Raw genomic sequence first — 15,869 nt, 5'->3', positions numbered from 1 at the left:
GCGCCGGTCGCCAGGCCTGCGGCCCGGCCCGGCCCCCGCTGCGGGCCGGCGGGCTCCGCGCTCCGGGCCAACGTGTTTTAGTCGCGTCGGCGAACCGGGAGGTTGGATTTTTGGGGTGCGGAAACTCCGCGCTGGGACGGACGGGGGCCCGGGGCCGGGACTTGCGTGGCCTCGGGTCACCCCGGCCGCGGGGGGCGGCCACCAGTGGGAATTATCGCGAATAACAACAACAACAACCAGCAGCAGCGGGGATCGGTGCCGGCCTGCGGCGGCGGGCCCGGCCGGAGCCCCGGGTTTCCAGGCGGATGGCGGCTCCCCCACGCGTGACGGGACGGCGCGGCCCGCGCTGCTCCCCCCGGGAACAGCAGTACCGGGCGTGGGTGTGTGTGTGTGTGCGATCGCCTTTTGTGGACGGTAGAAAATTAGACACAATGTGCCGTCAAAAACAAAGTCTGGGCTAGCAGTGTTTTCTCATCCTTGTCCTGAAAGTTAATCAGAATTTTTAATTATTTTTTTATTATTATTTTTTAAGAAAAGAATTGATTCATGAAAAGATGGATCCTAAAGTTTTTGAGGCATCAGGAATTATATACCATGAGTAACCTCATGGAGATGAGGAGGTACATTCAATTGCGTCAGAGTTCTTGCGTAAGCGTGGGGTCAGGGCTTGAGGAGGCTACTTTGTATGCAGTTCTTGCCATTTAAGTAAACTGGAAGGAAATTGGCTGTTGCACTTATCGAATGGTGCAAATGTGGCTTATCTGGCTCTGAACAGTATATGTGTGCTGTTTATGCTGGAAATGAACCTTTGGGTTCAGCTTTGACTCAGCTTTAATTTTGTGCACTAATCTCTTCTATCTTAACACACAGGCTTAAAAAGTAATTTGGGTGATGCTTGTAGTTTATTTCAGTATAACATATGGTAAACATGTACCCTGCACTGTGCAAATTTTAACCATGATACTGAGAATGGAAGAGGAACCATAATACTTGGAAAAATTAATTGTTTAATTCTATGGAGGTTGTAGTTAAACTTCTGTAGAATCAGCCCAGACCTGCATTGCAGGAGAGGGCCCTGAAATATTTACCTTAGAAAACAATTGCTGAGCTTGGCCATACATGTGATATTAATGTAAAATAGTCTTAAGTAAATAGTCTTGTCAGGACATAAGAGGCCAAAGGAACTAGAGCAGAAAAAGATGATCGTAGATTCATAATCAACAGCAAGGTAGATCTGGTAAAAGGTAAAAAAAAAAAAAAAAGGTAAAAAACAGTCAAGCTATTAATTGTTTTTATTTGTGCATTCATAAGATCCTTGTTTGGAACATGTCTCTAATAGCTTGTATTAGATAGTACTTTCATAGACGCTAAGTCATTAGAAGAGTTAAGGGACTGGAGGAGAGGCTGAGAGAGCTGGGACTGCTCAGCCTGGAGAAGAGAAGGCTCAGGGGGGTTTATCTGTGTGTTAATACTGGATGGGGGAAGTAAAGAGGATAGAGCCAGACTCTTCTCAGTGATGTTGAATGAAAAGACAAGAGGTGATAGCACAAACACAGGAAATTCAATTTAAACATAAGACGCAACAAAAAGACTGAAATTGTTGAAACAGTGGGACAGGTTTCCAAGAGAGATTGTGAAGTCCCCATCTTTGGAGATACTCAAAATCCAGCAGCCCACAGCCTTGAGCAACCTGCTGAGCAGGAGGGTCAGACTAGGAGATCTATAGAGATCCAACTTGAATGATTCTATGATTTTTAAGCCATTTGTTCCAACGAACATAAAGTGCATAAAAAAATTATAATGAGCTGCAGGTTATCCTATAAGGTCTTTAGTTCCAAGGATGTTTTTAATCAGTCTGTTGTTCACATAAGGAATGAAAGTGCAGAATACAGGGCAGGTTACCATCAAAGATTCAGCGTATCTAAATGTTACGTCATTGCAGGGGAAGACCTCAGAAAAGCTTTGATTCCGTTGAAAGGCAAATGACTAGATGTTTTGTGAAGACCTAAATCTTAGCTTCTTGGCTGGTTGGCCGTTCACCCTGTCTGCATATAACTGTATCATCTTTATCCTCTTGTTCTTTACTACTCAGGAGCCAGATACCAGCAGCTTTTGAGTCATTAGAGAGACATTTTGTCCTGATGCAGCCATCGCCTAAGTGTTGTCCCCAGCTACTGTGGTTTCCAGTAGGCCAAAAACACCCTGGTATGATCAGGAACACGGCAACTCCCATCAGTGGAGCTGCCAGAAAGGAAGCCATGTTTGCAACTGATATTTGCAGCCCTTTCTGCTCTCACAGCTGATGGAGGAGTCCAAGGGCAGAACCCACTTGAAAGCTGCCAGATACAATAGGTATGCTTACACCACTTTGTAACAACACAGGTTAACTTACTTGCACAAATGTTCTTGTAACTTGAAGGTTTTGGAGTGGAGTAGGCAAGTGGTAAAAATACATTGTAAGTAATAGGATTTCCAACCATAATTAGTCATTGGGTTGGGTCAGATTTGATACACCAGCAACAAAATATAGCTTGTATATAAAAGTTTATAGCTCAGTTGTTCACAGTCCTGTGAACAAGAGCCCTTACCTTCTGACTCCAATTTTACCTGTGATCCAATGTTTCTTTCTGTTTTTCCCTAGAGCTTGTTTTAGTGTCGCTCAGCAGTGGGTACCACAATGTATCTGAATATGCCCTCTCAAAGGCAAGTTAAGCTGGTGACTTTTGCAGAATGTCCTCTTAGAATTATACTAGTACCTAACAACTCATGGAGTTAGTTCTGAAGATATGTGTTAGTAATTTCTTACTTGGACACTTAATTATTGCATTGGTTATTATGATGTTATGATTAGTTTTCCATCTAGGTTTTCTTAAATAGAGTAAGTGTATCAAGTCATGAAAAATTGGTACAGCTGTCAGTCAGTATGGCTGATAATGTTTGCATCCATCTCACTGATAATTTACACATGAATAAATTGTAAAAATTAGTAAAGAGCCATTTTCAGTCACAGTTCTTCCTTTTTTTTTTTTTTTTGTGTCTTATTTAGATCCATTTCCAGGTATTGGTAACATGTTTAGCAAGCAACAGTGTGACGAGTAACACTGCCAGGTTATTCAAGCTCTTGCTCGTTTGTTGCTAACTGCCTTAGGTTATAAAATGCTAAGTTGAGGGTCCTTAGCTTTGTGTTGACTAGTTTGAAGGCCTTTACATAAAAATCTGTTTACTTCTTGATCTACAACCAAATCGAGACACAACTGAAATTGATAGCTGGAAGTTTAAACAAGATGGATTCAATTAAAAAACTTAGACTTGACTTTCTAAATGGTAAAAGGTGGTCAATCATGAGCAAAACACAAGGGACAGGATGAGTGGGTTCTCCCCCCCTTGATGCCTTCAGCTCAAGACTGAATGGCATTTTTGCCTGAGTCAAAGTCCTTTGGTTCACAAAGGAGTGAGTGAAATTTAATGGCTAACACTGTAGAGAGATTCATATTTGGCCATCTGTGGTGATTCTCCCCTGCCCCTCGAGAAGTGGAAGGACGTACAGGTATCTCAAAGAATGTAACTTCTTGAAGGTGTATTTTTTTAGTATTCTGATGTTTTTTTATGTACGAATCATTTCAAATCATTCCTTTTGCTCTGTCAAGACATGCCCAGGCCTATTTGCTGTGTAGCAGACAGTAAAATATTCTTGTTGCTTTTTGTAGTCTCCATAAGGCTGTTCAAAATTTCTGAGGAATTGTCCGCACGTTAATTTGAGGTTGTAAGTTAAACTAATGTACTTAACTAATACAAACGTGGAGACATTTAATTCTATAGAGTCCTCTAGTGTCCATGCTCTGATTCTTGCACTTGGCCAACAGTGCCTGTTTGTCCCCTCTCTCCAGTTTCAGATACTACAGTTGATATTTCTATATGTTGCCAAGGCTTTTACTGGCAGATTGAGACCCTATTCCTGTTCTTCTTTGCTGACCCTTTAGGAAGGGGTCTTTCTGTGGCCACCACAAGAGAATATTGCCACCAGGTTGCAGTCACGAGCCTTTCATTATCTCCTGGCAGCCACTTGGTCCTTCACCAAAAATATCTCAGGCTAGATGTCTCAAGGGTTTTTTGATGCAGGACCTGGAAATGTCCATTGAAGAATGGGCCGAGACCCACAGAAGGGAATGCATCAGGATTATTTGATCTCAGCCACTGTGCCCAAAAATGGTCTGAAGAAGAGGTTCATTAATTCCTGTCACTTGGGGCAAAAATCCTGCCAAGAAAACGGGGCAGCACTGGTTTCCAAAGCAGCACTGGTTATTGCTGTCTGCTGTGACACAGGTATATGGCTATGCACAAAATCTCAATGGACGAAGCAAAGTCCTTTGAAACTGCCTACAGAAAAGTGAGGACAGCTCAAGTCATCTGGAATTGACAGGATGTTTTATCCACAGTATGAAGTGTCGAATCGTACTATGGCCAAGGAACCAGCATCATCAAATTGAAGAAATCACAGCACAGGACGGATGCGGTCAGACAAAAAGGACACACAAAAAGGATACTCTTAAGGTGTGAGGCGATGTTATGAGGAGTCAGGGCTTGGTATTCCTGGTGGACAGAGGAATGAGAGGTGTATACGAATAATCTTTCTTGCAGGTGGGATCACAAGCCTCTCAAACTGCTCAGGTCTCACTATGCGTATGTGATCCATGGGCACCAAAGGGCAGGTGCTTTACAACCTTGCATTCCTCACCCAAAGCATGGTTCAAATGATTTGGCCTTGTTTGGCACTAAATTCAAGCAGCTTCATTGAGGGCCCAACTTAAATGCCTCTGTGCGAAGACACACAGCATGGGGAACAAACGAGGAGCTACAGACATGAGCACGCCTGCAGGGCTATGATCTTAACTGGCATCACAAAGATACAGTGGGATGGCTTCTATGACTGGAGTGTTGGAATGGAAGGATACAGACTCTTCAGGAAGGACAGGCAGGGGAGATGAGGAGGCGGGTGTCTCCCTCTATGTCAGTGACCAGCTGGAGTGCATGGAGCTCTGCCTGGGCATGGATGAGGAGCCAACCGAGAGCTTATGGGTCAGGATTAAATGGAGGGCAGGAACAGGTGATGTTACAGTGGGGGTCTGCTACAGACCACCTGACCAGGAAGACCAAGCAGATGAGGCCCTTTATAGACTGGTGGGAGCAGCCTCATGTTCAGAAGTCCTGGTCCTCATGGGGAACTTCAGCCACCCTGGTATCTGTTGGAGGTGCAACACATTAAGGCACAAGCAATCCAGGAGGAACTTCAGCCACCCTGGTATCTGTTGGAGGGGCAACACATTAAGGCAGAAGGAATCCAGGAGTTTCCTTGAATGTATTGATAACTTCCTCCTCAAAGTGATAGAGGAGCCAATGAGGAGACGTGCTATGTTGGACCTTGTCATTACCAACAAAGAGGGGCTGGTGGGGAATGTCAAGCTCAAGAGCAGTCTTGGCTGCAGTGACCATGAGACAGTGAACTCCAAGATCCTTATGTCAGTGACAGGGGCGCACAGAGGGCAGCCTTGGCTGCGGTGACCATGAGACAGTGAACTTCAAGATCCTTATGTCAGTGACGAGAGCGCACAGGAAGCTCACCATCCTGGACTGCAGGAGAGCAGGCTCTGGCCTCTTTAGGGATCTGCTTGGTAGAGTACTGCAGGATAAGGCTGTGGAGGGAAGACAGACCCAAGAAAGCTGGTTAGTATTCAAGGATCCATCTTCTCCAAGCTCAGGAGCAATGGAAGAAGTTGGGCAAAAATGCCAGGAGGTCTCCATAGATGAACAAGGAGCTCCTTGACAAACTTATGCTCAAAAAGGAAGCCTACAGAGGGTGGGAGCAAGGACAGGAAACCTGGGAGAAATACAGAGAAATTGTCTGAGCAGCCAGGGGTCAAGTTGGGAAAGCTAAAGCCCAGATAGAATTAAATCTGGCCAGGGATGCCAAGGGCAACAAGAAAAGGTTCTGCAGGTATGTCAGTGGTTCAAGGAAAACTAGGGAAAATGTGGGCCCTCTCCGGAAGGAAACGGGAGACCTGGTAACCTGGAATGTGCAGTAGGCTGAGGTACTCAATGATGTTTTTGCCTTGGTCTTCACCAGCGAGTGCTCTAGCCACACTGCCCAAGTTACAGAAGGCAAAGGCAGGGACTGGAAGAACAAGGAACTGCTCACTGTAGGAGAAGACCAGGTCTGAGACCATGTAAGGAACCTGAAGGCACACAAGTCCATGGGACCTGATGAGATGCATCCGTGGGTCCTGAGGGAACTGGCAGATGAAGTTGCTAAGCCACTAGCCATCATATTTGAGAAGTTGTGGCAGTCCAGCGAAGTTCCTGCTGCTGAAAAGGGGAAACATAATGCCCATTTTTTAAAATGGGAAAAAATGGCTGTGGAGGGAAGACAGACCCAAGAAAGCTGGTTAGTATTCAAGGATCCATCTTCTCCAAGCTCAGGAGCAATGGAAGAAGTTGGGCAAAAATGCCAGGAGGTCTCCATAGATGAACAAGGAGCTCCTTGACAAACTTATGCTCAAAAAGGAAGCCTACAGAGGGTGGGAGCAAGGACAGGAAACCTGGGAGAAATACAGAGAAATTGTCTGAGCAGCCAGGGGTCAAGTTGGGAAAGCTAAAGCCCAGATAGAATTAAATCTGGCCAGGGATGCCAAGGGCAACAAGAAAAGGTTCTGCAGGTATGTCAGTGGTTCAAGGAAAACTAGGGAAAATGTGGGCCCTCTCCGGAAGGAAACGGGAGACCTGGTAACCTGGAATGTGCAGTAGGCTGAGGTACTCAATGATGTTTTTGCCTTGGTCTTCACCAGCGAGTGCTCTAGCCACACTGCCCAAGTTACAGAAGGCAAAGGCAGGGACTGGAAGAACAAGGAACTGCTCACTGTAGGAGAAGACCAGGTCTGAGACCATGTAAGGAACCTGAAGGCACACAAGTCCATGGGACCTGATGAGATGCATCCGTGGGTCCTGAGGGAACTGGCAGATGAAGTTGCTAAGCCACTAGCCATCATATTTGAGAAGTTGTGGCAGTCCAGCGAAGTTCCTGCTGCTGAAAAGGGGAAACTTAACACCCATTTTTTAAAATGGGAAAAAATGGAGACCTGGGGAACTACAGGCCAGTCAGTCTCACCTCTGTGCCTGGCAAGATCATGGAGCACGTCCTCCTGGAACCTCTGGTAAGGTGCATGGAAAATAAGGAGGTGATTTGTGACAAACAACATGGCTTCACCAAGGGCAAATCGAGCTTATGGGTCAGGATTAAATGGAGGGCAGGAATACAGAGAAATTGTCTGAGCAGCCAGGGGTCAAGTTGGGAAAGCTAAAGCCCAGATAGAATTAAATCTGGCCAGGGATGCCAAGGGCAACAAGAAAAGGTTCTGCAGGTATGTCAGTGGTTCCACCTGACCAGGAAGACCAAGCAGATGAGGCTGTCTATATGGTGGGAGCAGCCTCATGTTCAGAAGTCCTGGTCCTCATGGGGAACTTCAGCCACCCTGGTATCTGTTGGAGGTGCAACACATTAAGGCACAAGCAATCCAGGAGGTTCCTTGAATGTATTGATAACTTCCTCCTCAAAGTGATAGAGGAGCCAATGAGGAGATGTGCTATGTTGGACCTTGTCGTTACCAACAAAGAGGGGCTGGTGGGGAATGTCAAGCTCAAGGGCAGCCTTGGCTGCGGTGACCATGAGACAGTGAACTTCAAGATCCTTATGTCAGTGACGAGAGCGCACAGGAAGCTCACCATCCTGGACTGCAGGAGAGCAGGCTCTGGCCTCTTTAGGGATCTGCTTGGTAGAGTACTGCAGGATAAGGCTGTGGAGGGAAGACAGACCCAAGAAAGCTGGTTAGTATTCAAGGATCCATCTTCTCCAAGCTCAGGAGCAATGGAAGAAGTTGGGCAAAAATGCCAGGAGGTCTCCATAGATGAACAAGGAGCTCCTTGACAAACTTATGCTCAAAAAGGAAGCCTACAGAGGGTGGGAGCAAGGACAGGAAACCTGGGAGAAATACAGAGAAATTGTCTGAGCAGCCAGGGGTCAAGTTGGGAAAGCTAAAGCCCAGATAGAATTAAATCTGGCCAGGGATGCCAAGGGCAACAAGAAAAGGTTCTGCAGGTATGTCAGTGGTTCAAGGAAAACTAGGGAAAATGTGGGCCCTCTCCGGAAGGAAACGGGAGACCTGGTAACCTGGAATGTGCAGTAGGCTGAGGTACTCAATGATGTTTTTGCCTTGGTCTTCACCAGCGAGTGCTCTAGCCACACTGCCCAAGTTACAGAAGGCAAAGGCAGGGACTGGAAGAACAAGGAACTGCTCACTGTAGGAGAAGACCAGGTCTGAGACCATGTAAGGAACCTGAAGGCACACAAGTCCATGGGACCTGATGAGATGCATCCGTGGGTCCTGAGGGAACTGGCAGATGAAGTTGCTAAGCCACTAGCCATCATATTTGAGAAGTTGTGGCAGTCCAGCGAAGTTCCTGCTGCTGAAAAGGGGAAACTTAACACCCATTTTTTAAAATGGGAAAAAATGGAGACCTGGGGAACTACAGGCCAGTCAGTCTCACCTCTGTGCCTGGCAAGATCATGGCGCACGTCCTCCTGGAACCTCTGGTAAGGTGCATGGAAAATAAGGAGGTGATTTGTGACAAACAACATGGCTTCACCAAGGGCAAATCGTGCCTGATAAATGTGGCCTTCTACGATGGTGTTACAGCATTGGTGGATAAGGGGAGAGCAATAAACATCATCTACCTGGACTTGTGCAAAGCATTTGACACTGTCCTGCATGACATCCTGGTGTCAAAATTGGAGAGACATGGATTTGACGGATGAACAACTATGTGGATAAGGAGTTGGCTGGATGGCCACACTCAAAGAGTTGTGGTCAATGGTTCAATGTCCAAGTGGAGAACAGTGACGAGTGGCATTCCTCAGAGGTTGGTACTGGGACCGTTGCTGTTTAACATCTTTGTCAGTGACACGGACGGTGGTACAGAGTGCAGCCTCAGCAAGTTTGCTGATGACACCAAGCTGTGTGGCGTGGTTGACACTCTGGAGGAAAAGAATGCCAAGGAACTGCTCACTGTAGGAGAAGACCAGGTCTGAGACCATGTAAGGAACCTGAAGGCACACAAGTCCATGGGACCTGATGAGATGCATCCGTGGGTCCTGAGGGAACTGGCAGATGAAGTTGCTAAGCCACTAGCCATCATATTTGAGAAGTTGTGGCAGTCCAGCGAAGTTCCTGCTGCTGAAAAGGGGAAACATAATGCCCATTTTTTAAAATGGGAAAAAATGGAGACCTGGGGAACTACAGGCCAGTCAGTCTCACCTCTGTGCCTGGCAAGATCATGGAGCACGTCCTCCTGGAACCTCTGGTAAGGCGCATGGAAAATAAGGAGGTGATTTGTGACAGCCAACATGGTTTCACCAAGGGCAAATCGTGCCTGACAAATGTGGCCTTCTACGATGGTGTTACAGCATTGGTGGATAAGGGGAGAGCAATAGACATCATCAGCCTGGACTTGTGCAAAGCATTTGATACTGTCCTGCATGACATCCTGGTGTCAAAATTGGAGAGACATGGATTTGACGGATGAACAACTATGTGGATAAGGAGTTGGCTGGATGGCCACACTCAAAGAGTTGTGGTCAATGGTTCAATGTCCAAGTGGAGAACAGTGACGAGTGGCATTCCTCAGAGGTTGGTACTGGGACCGTTGCTGTTTAACATCTTTGTCAGTGACACGGACAGTGGTATGGAGTGCACCCTCAGCAAGTTTGCTGATGACGCCAAGCTGTGTGGTGTGGTTGACAGGCTGGAGGAAAAGAATGCCACCCAGAGGGACCTGGACAGGCTGGAGAGGTGGGCCCATGCAAAACTCATGAGGTTCAACAAGACCAAGTCCAAAATCCTGTGTGAGTTGGGGCAATCCTAAGGACAAATACGGGCTGGGCGGAGAATGGATTGAGAGCAGCCCTGCAGAGAAGTACTTGGGGGTGTTGGTAGATGAGAAGCTCAACATGAGCCAGAAATGCATGCTGGCAGCCCAGAAAGGCAACTGCATCCTGGGCTGCATCAAAAGAAGCATGGCCAGAAGGTTGAGGGAGGTGATTCTGCCCTCTACTCCACTCATCACCTCTGTGCCTGGCAAGATCATGGCGCACGTCCTCCTGGAACCTCTGGTAAGGTGCATGGAAAATAAGGAGGTGATTTGTGACAGCCAACATGGTTTCACCAAGGGCAAATCGTGCCTGACAAATGTGGCCTTCTACGATGGTGTTACAGCATTGGTGGATAAGGGGAGAGCAATAGACATCATCAGCCTGGACTTGTGCAAAGCATTTGATACTGTCCTGCATGACATCCTGGTGTCAAAATTGGAGAGACATGGATTTGACGGATGAACAACTATGTGGATAAGGAGTTGGCTGGATGGCCACACTCAAAGAGTTGTGGTCAATGGTTCAATGTCCAAGTGGAGAACAGTGACGAGTGGCATTCCTCAGAGGTTGGTACTGGGACCGTTGCTGTTTAACATCTTTGTCAGTGACACGGACGGTGGTACAGAGTGCAGCCTCAGCAAGTTTGCTGATGACACCAAGCTGTGTGGCGTGGTTGACACTCTGGAGGAAAAGAATGCCACTCAGAGGGACCTGGACAGGCTGGAGAGGTGAGCCCATGCAAAACTCATGAGGTTCAACAAGACCAAGTGCAAGGTCCTATGTGAGTTGGGGCAATCCTAAGGACAAATACGGGCTGGGCAGAGAATGGATTGAGAGCAGCCCTGAGGAGAAGGACTTGGGGGTGTTGGTGGATGAGAAGCTCAACATGAGCCAGAAATGCATGCTGGCAGCCCAGAAAGGCAACTGCATCCTGGGCTGCATCAAAAGAAGCATGGCCAGAAGGTTGAGGGAGGTGATTCTGCCCTCTACTCCACTCATATGAGACCCCACCTGGAGTACTGCATCCAGCTCTGGAGCCCTCAGCACAGGAAAGGCATGGGCCTATTGGAGTGGGTTCAGAGGAGGACCACGAAGATGATCAGAGCACTACTGCACCTCTCCTACGAAGAGAGGCTGAGAGAGCTGGGGTTGTTCAGCCTGTAGAAGAGAAGGCTCTGGGGAGGCCTTTTGGTGCCTAAAGGGGGCCTACAGGAGAGATGGGGAGGGATTCTCCATCAGGGAGTGAAGCAATAGGACGAGGGGTAACGGTTTTAAAATGGAAGATGGTAGATTTAGATTAGATGTCAGAAGGAAATTCTTTACTGTGAGGGCGGTGAGAAACTGGAAGAAGTTGCCCAGAAAAGTTGTGGATGCCCCTTATGGAGTGCACCCTCAGCAAGTTTGCTGATGACGCCAAGCTGTGTGGTGTGGTTGACAGGCTGGAGGAAAAGAATGCCACCCAGAGGGACCTGGACAGGCTGGAGAGGTGGGCCCATGCAAAACTCATGAGGTTCAACAAGACCAAGTCCAAAATCCTGTGTGAGTTGGGGCAATCCTAAGGACAAATATGGGCTGGGCGGAGAATGGATTGAGAGCAGCCCTGCAGAGAAGTACTTGGGGGTGTTGGTGGATGAGAAGCTCAACATGAGCCAGAAATGCATGCTGGCAGCCCAGAAAGCCAACTGCATCCTGGACTGCGTCAAAAGAAGCATGGCCAGAAGGTTGAGGGAGGTGATTCTGCCCCTCTACTCCACTCTTATGAGACCCCACCTGGAGTACTTCATCCAGCTCTGGAGCCCTCAGCACAGGAAAGTCATGGGCCTATTGGAGTGGGTTCAGAGGAGGACCACAAAGATGATCAGAGTGTTAGTGCACCTTTCCTAGGAAGACAGGCTGAGAGAGCTGGGGTTGTTCTGCCTGTAGAAGAGAAGGCTCTGGGGAGGCCTTTTGGTACCTAAAGGGGGCCGAATGGGGATGGGGAGGGATTCTTTATCAGGGAGTGAAGCAGTAGGACGAGGGGTAACGGTTTTAAACTGGAAGAGGGTAGATTTAGATTAGATATCAGAAGGAAATTCTTTACTGTGAGGGTGGTGAGAAACTGGAAAAGGTTGCCCAGAAAAGTTGTGGATGCCCCTTCCTTGGAAGTTTTTAAGACCAGGCTGGATGGGGTTTGAGCAACCTGCTGCAGTGGAAGGTGTCCCTGCCCATGGCAGGGACGTTGGAACTCGATGATCTTTAAGGTCCCTTCCAACCCAAACCATTCTGTGGTTCTATGAATTGGTCACAGGCTGTTCACAAGTAGAGGCTTCCCTGTCTTCCAGGTGGCTCTCTTAGTTATCTGACTCATTAAAGATGGATAAAATCAGTACAGAACTCCAGCACAGTCACCTGTCATATCCTCTAGCTTAAGCAACCAACGGTCATCCTGTGTGTGCTGCATGACCAGCATCTACCAGGCAGTGTTCTCACTGTGGAGCTGGAGCACCAGCTGAATGCTGCAGCTTGGTGTACTGCCCGTCACCCTCCCCTGGGAGGCTGTGAAATGGCTTTCACCTATTCATCTGGACTTTGCAATCACCATTGGTCTTCAGAGTTCTCCCTCCAGCTAGGCAGGTTCAGAGGAGGACCACAAAGATGATCAGAGTGTTAGTGCACCTTTCCTAGGAAGACAGGCTGAGAGAGCTGGGGTTGTTCTGCCTGTAGAAGAGAAGGCTCTGGGGAGGCCTTTTGGTACCTAAAGGGGGCCGAATGGGGATGGGGAGGGATTCTTTATCAGGGAGTGAAGCAGTAGGACGAGGGGTAACGGTTTTAAACTGGAAGAGGGTAGATTTAGATTAGATATCAGAAGGAAATTCTTTACTGTGAGGGTGGTGAGAAACTGGAAAAGGTTGCCCAGAAAAGTTGTGGATGCCCCTTCCTTGGAAGTTTTTAAGACCAGGCTGGATGGGGTTTGAGCAACCTGCTGCAGTGGAAGGTGTCCCTGCCCATGGCAGGGACGTTGGAACTCGATGATCTTTAAGGTCCCTTCCAACCCAAACCATTCTGTGGTTCTATGAATTGGTCACAGGCTGTTCACAAGTAGAGGCTTCCCTGTCCTCCAGGTGGCTCTCTTAGTTATCTGACTCATGAAAGATGGATAAAATCAGTACAGAACTCTAGCACAGTCACCTGTTATATCCTCTAGCTTAAGCAACCAGCAGTTGTCCTGTGTGTGCTGCACGACCAGCATCTACCAGGCAGTGTTCTCACTATGGAGCTGGAGCACCAGCTGAATGCTGCAGCTTGGTGTGCTGCCCGTCACCCTCCCCTGGGAGGCTGTGAAATGGCTTTCACCTACTCATCTGGACTTTGCAATCACCGTTGGTCTTCAGGGTTCTCCCTCCAGCTTGGCGGTAGTGGGAAGCTTCACATAGCTTTTGGTAAATGAGGCTTGGAAAGCACAACCTGGGCTGGACAGGTGCCCAGGCTGTCACAGTGCCTGGGCTGTGGGTAGCATCTGGCCTGATGTTTGTCAGAACGAATGGCCGGGCCACTGAGACTGGCACATGACACCCATACCATCACGTCCAGCGCAAAGCCACCAACTCTCTTCACCTGTGGACCTTTGGGGAAAAAGTGCCAAAGGGAATACTGGGCCACTGTGATGTGGCTCGACAATCACCTCTAAGAACAGAAGTCCTGATGTTTGTCAGAACGAATGGCCGGGCCGCTGAGACTGGCATGTGACACCCATACCAACACGTGCAGCGCAGAGCCACCAACTCTCTTCACCTGTGGACCTTCGGGGAAAAAGTGCCAAAGGGAATCCTGGGCCACTGTGATGCGGCCCTCCTGTTTTATTCAGCAGCGTGGTTGAATGTGACTATGTCTATCAGTCTCCAAACCTAGGATGAATTCAGACAACCAAAGCTGTGATGCTGATTGAACCACCTTGTGTCTACAGGCAGCCAAAGTGCCTGGGAGCCAAAGGCTTCAGCGCAAAGGAAGATGAATGAAGTTGCAAAAGAAAAGTATTTTCATTGGATGAGAAAACTTGTTGCCGTGAATGAAGTAATGAAACAAAGGTTGACCTGAATAATCATGTAGACATGACACTGTAGAGAGGTTGGTGCTGGTCTCTTCTCACAGGTAATTAGTGACAGAACGAGAGGGAATGGCTTCAAGCTCCAACAGGGTAGGTTTAGATTGAACATTAGGAAAGAATTTTTCACCGAAAGAGTGATAGGGCATTGGAATAGGCTGCCCAGGGAGGTGGTGGAGTCACCATCCCTGGCTGTGTTTAAGGGACGTTTAGATGCAGTACTGAGGGACATGGTGTAGGGGAGGACTTTGTAGAGTAGGGTACATGGTTGGACTTGATGATCCCAAGGGTCTCTTCCAACCTAGACGATTCTATGATTCTATGTAGTAGTACACAAAATTCTTTTGAAGAAATTACCATTAAAATGCTTATCAAATAACCGAAAGTCACTCAAATGGCATTATAAGGTATAATCTTCCCAAGTCCCAGTGTAGACATCGCTGGGATCTTCCATCTGGAGGGAATTCATCATGATGAGGCTGGGGTGTTGCGTAGCAAAGGAGTGGGAAATACAGAGGCTGAACAATGAAATGTGATCTGAGAATATCCTATTTGTCAGTGTTGCTCGCAACCTGAAAAAGGGACTTGGATTTGGACAGAGATTCTAATGTTTCCTACTTATAAAAAAAGAGTGATTTAAAATGTGTTCAAAATTGCCAGGCTGCCAACTGACATGTTTTTTATTCAAATATCATTGTGCATTTTAAAGAACTCTATCCCATGTAAAGAACATCCTGGTGGAAATGCTGGCTGTGTTTGGATCCAGAAGAAGAATGCAAAAGGCTCATGTTCAGTCTGCCTGTGCTGTGCTATACAAGAATCTGAATCAGAGAATGGTTTGGGTTGGAAAGGACCTTTAAAGGTCATCTGGTCCAACCCCCTCCAGTGAGCAGGAACATCTTCAACTAGATCAGGCTGCTCAGAGCCCTGTCCAGCCAGATCTTGAATATTCCCAGGCATGGGGCATGTACCACCTCTCTGGGAAACCTGTCCCAGTGTTTCAACACCCTCACTGTAAAAAATTTCTTCCTTATATCTAGTCTAAATCTACCCTCTTTTGGCTTAAAACCATTACCCCTTGTCCTATTGTAAGAGACCCTGCTAAAAAGCTTGTCCCCATCTTTCCTGTAGGCCCCCTTTAAGTACTGAAAGGCCACAACAAGGTCTTCTTGGAGCCTTCTCCAGGATGAACAACCTTAGCTCTTTTCAGCCTGTCTTCATTGAAGAGGTGTTCCAGCCCTCTGATCACTTTTGTGGCCCTCCTCTGGACCTGCTCCAACAGGTTCATGTCTTTCCTGTGCTGAGGACTCCAGAGCTGGACGCAGTACTCCAGGTGAGGTCTCACGAGAGCAGAATCACCTTCCTTGCCCTGCTGGCCACACGTCTTTTGACGCAGCCCAGGATCCAGTTGGCTTTCTGGGCTGCCAGCACACATTTCTGGCTCATGTTGAGCTTCTCATCCACCAACACCCCTGAGTCCTTCTTCTCAGGGCTGCTCTCAATCCCTTTGTTCTCCAACCTGTATTGATATCAGGGTTTGTGCTGACCCAAGTGCAGGATCCTGCACTTCAATAGTTGTAGAGAAAGATCAGAAGAGGGTCCAGATATTTACAGTCTTTCCTGTGGTGGAGGTGTACAATCAGTAAGTTTGAACTGACTTAATAGGTTTAAATTGGTGAAAATCTTACAAGGCCAATATGAAATCTCTACAGAAGAAATCTATCCATCTCAGATAACTTCTGTATTTAAAAATATTAGCAGTGTGCAGCATAACATCACTTATTTGGAAGCTGACTGACATTTTGTATTAAA

This window comes from Calidris pugnax, unplaced genomic scaffold (assembly GCF_001431845.1).
Source record: "Calidris pugnax isolate Ruff unplaced genomic scaffold, ASM143184v1 scaffold164, whole genome shotgun sequence".
Taxonomy (NCBI): Eukaryota; Metazoa; Chordata; class Aves; order Charadriiformes; family Scolopacidae; genus Calidris; species Calidris pugnax.
Note: the sequence above shows the minus strand (reverse complement) of the source record.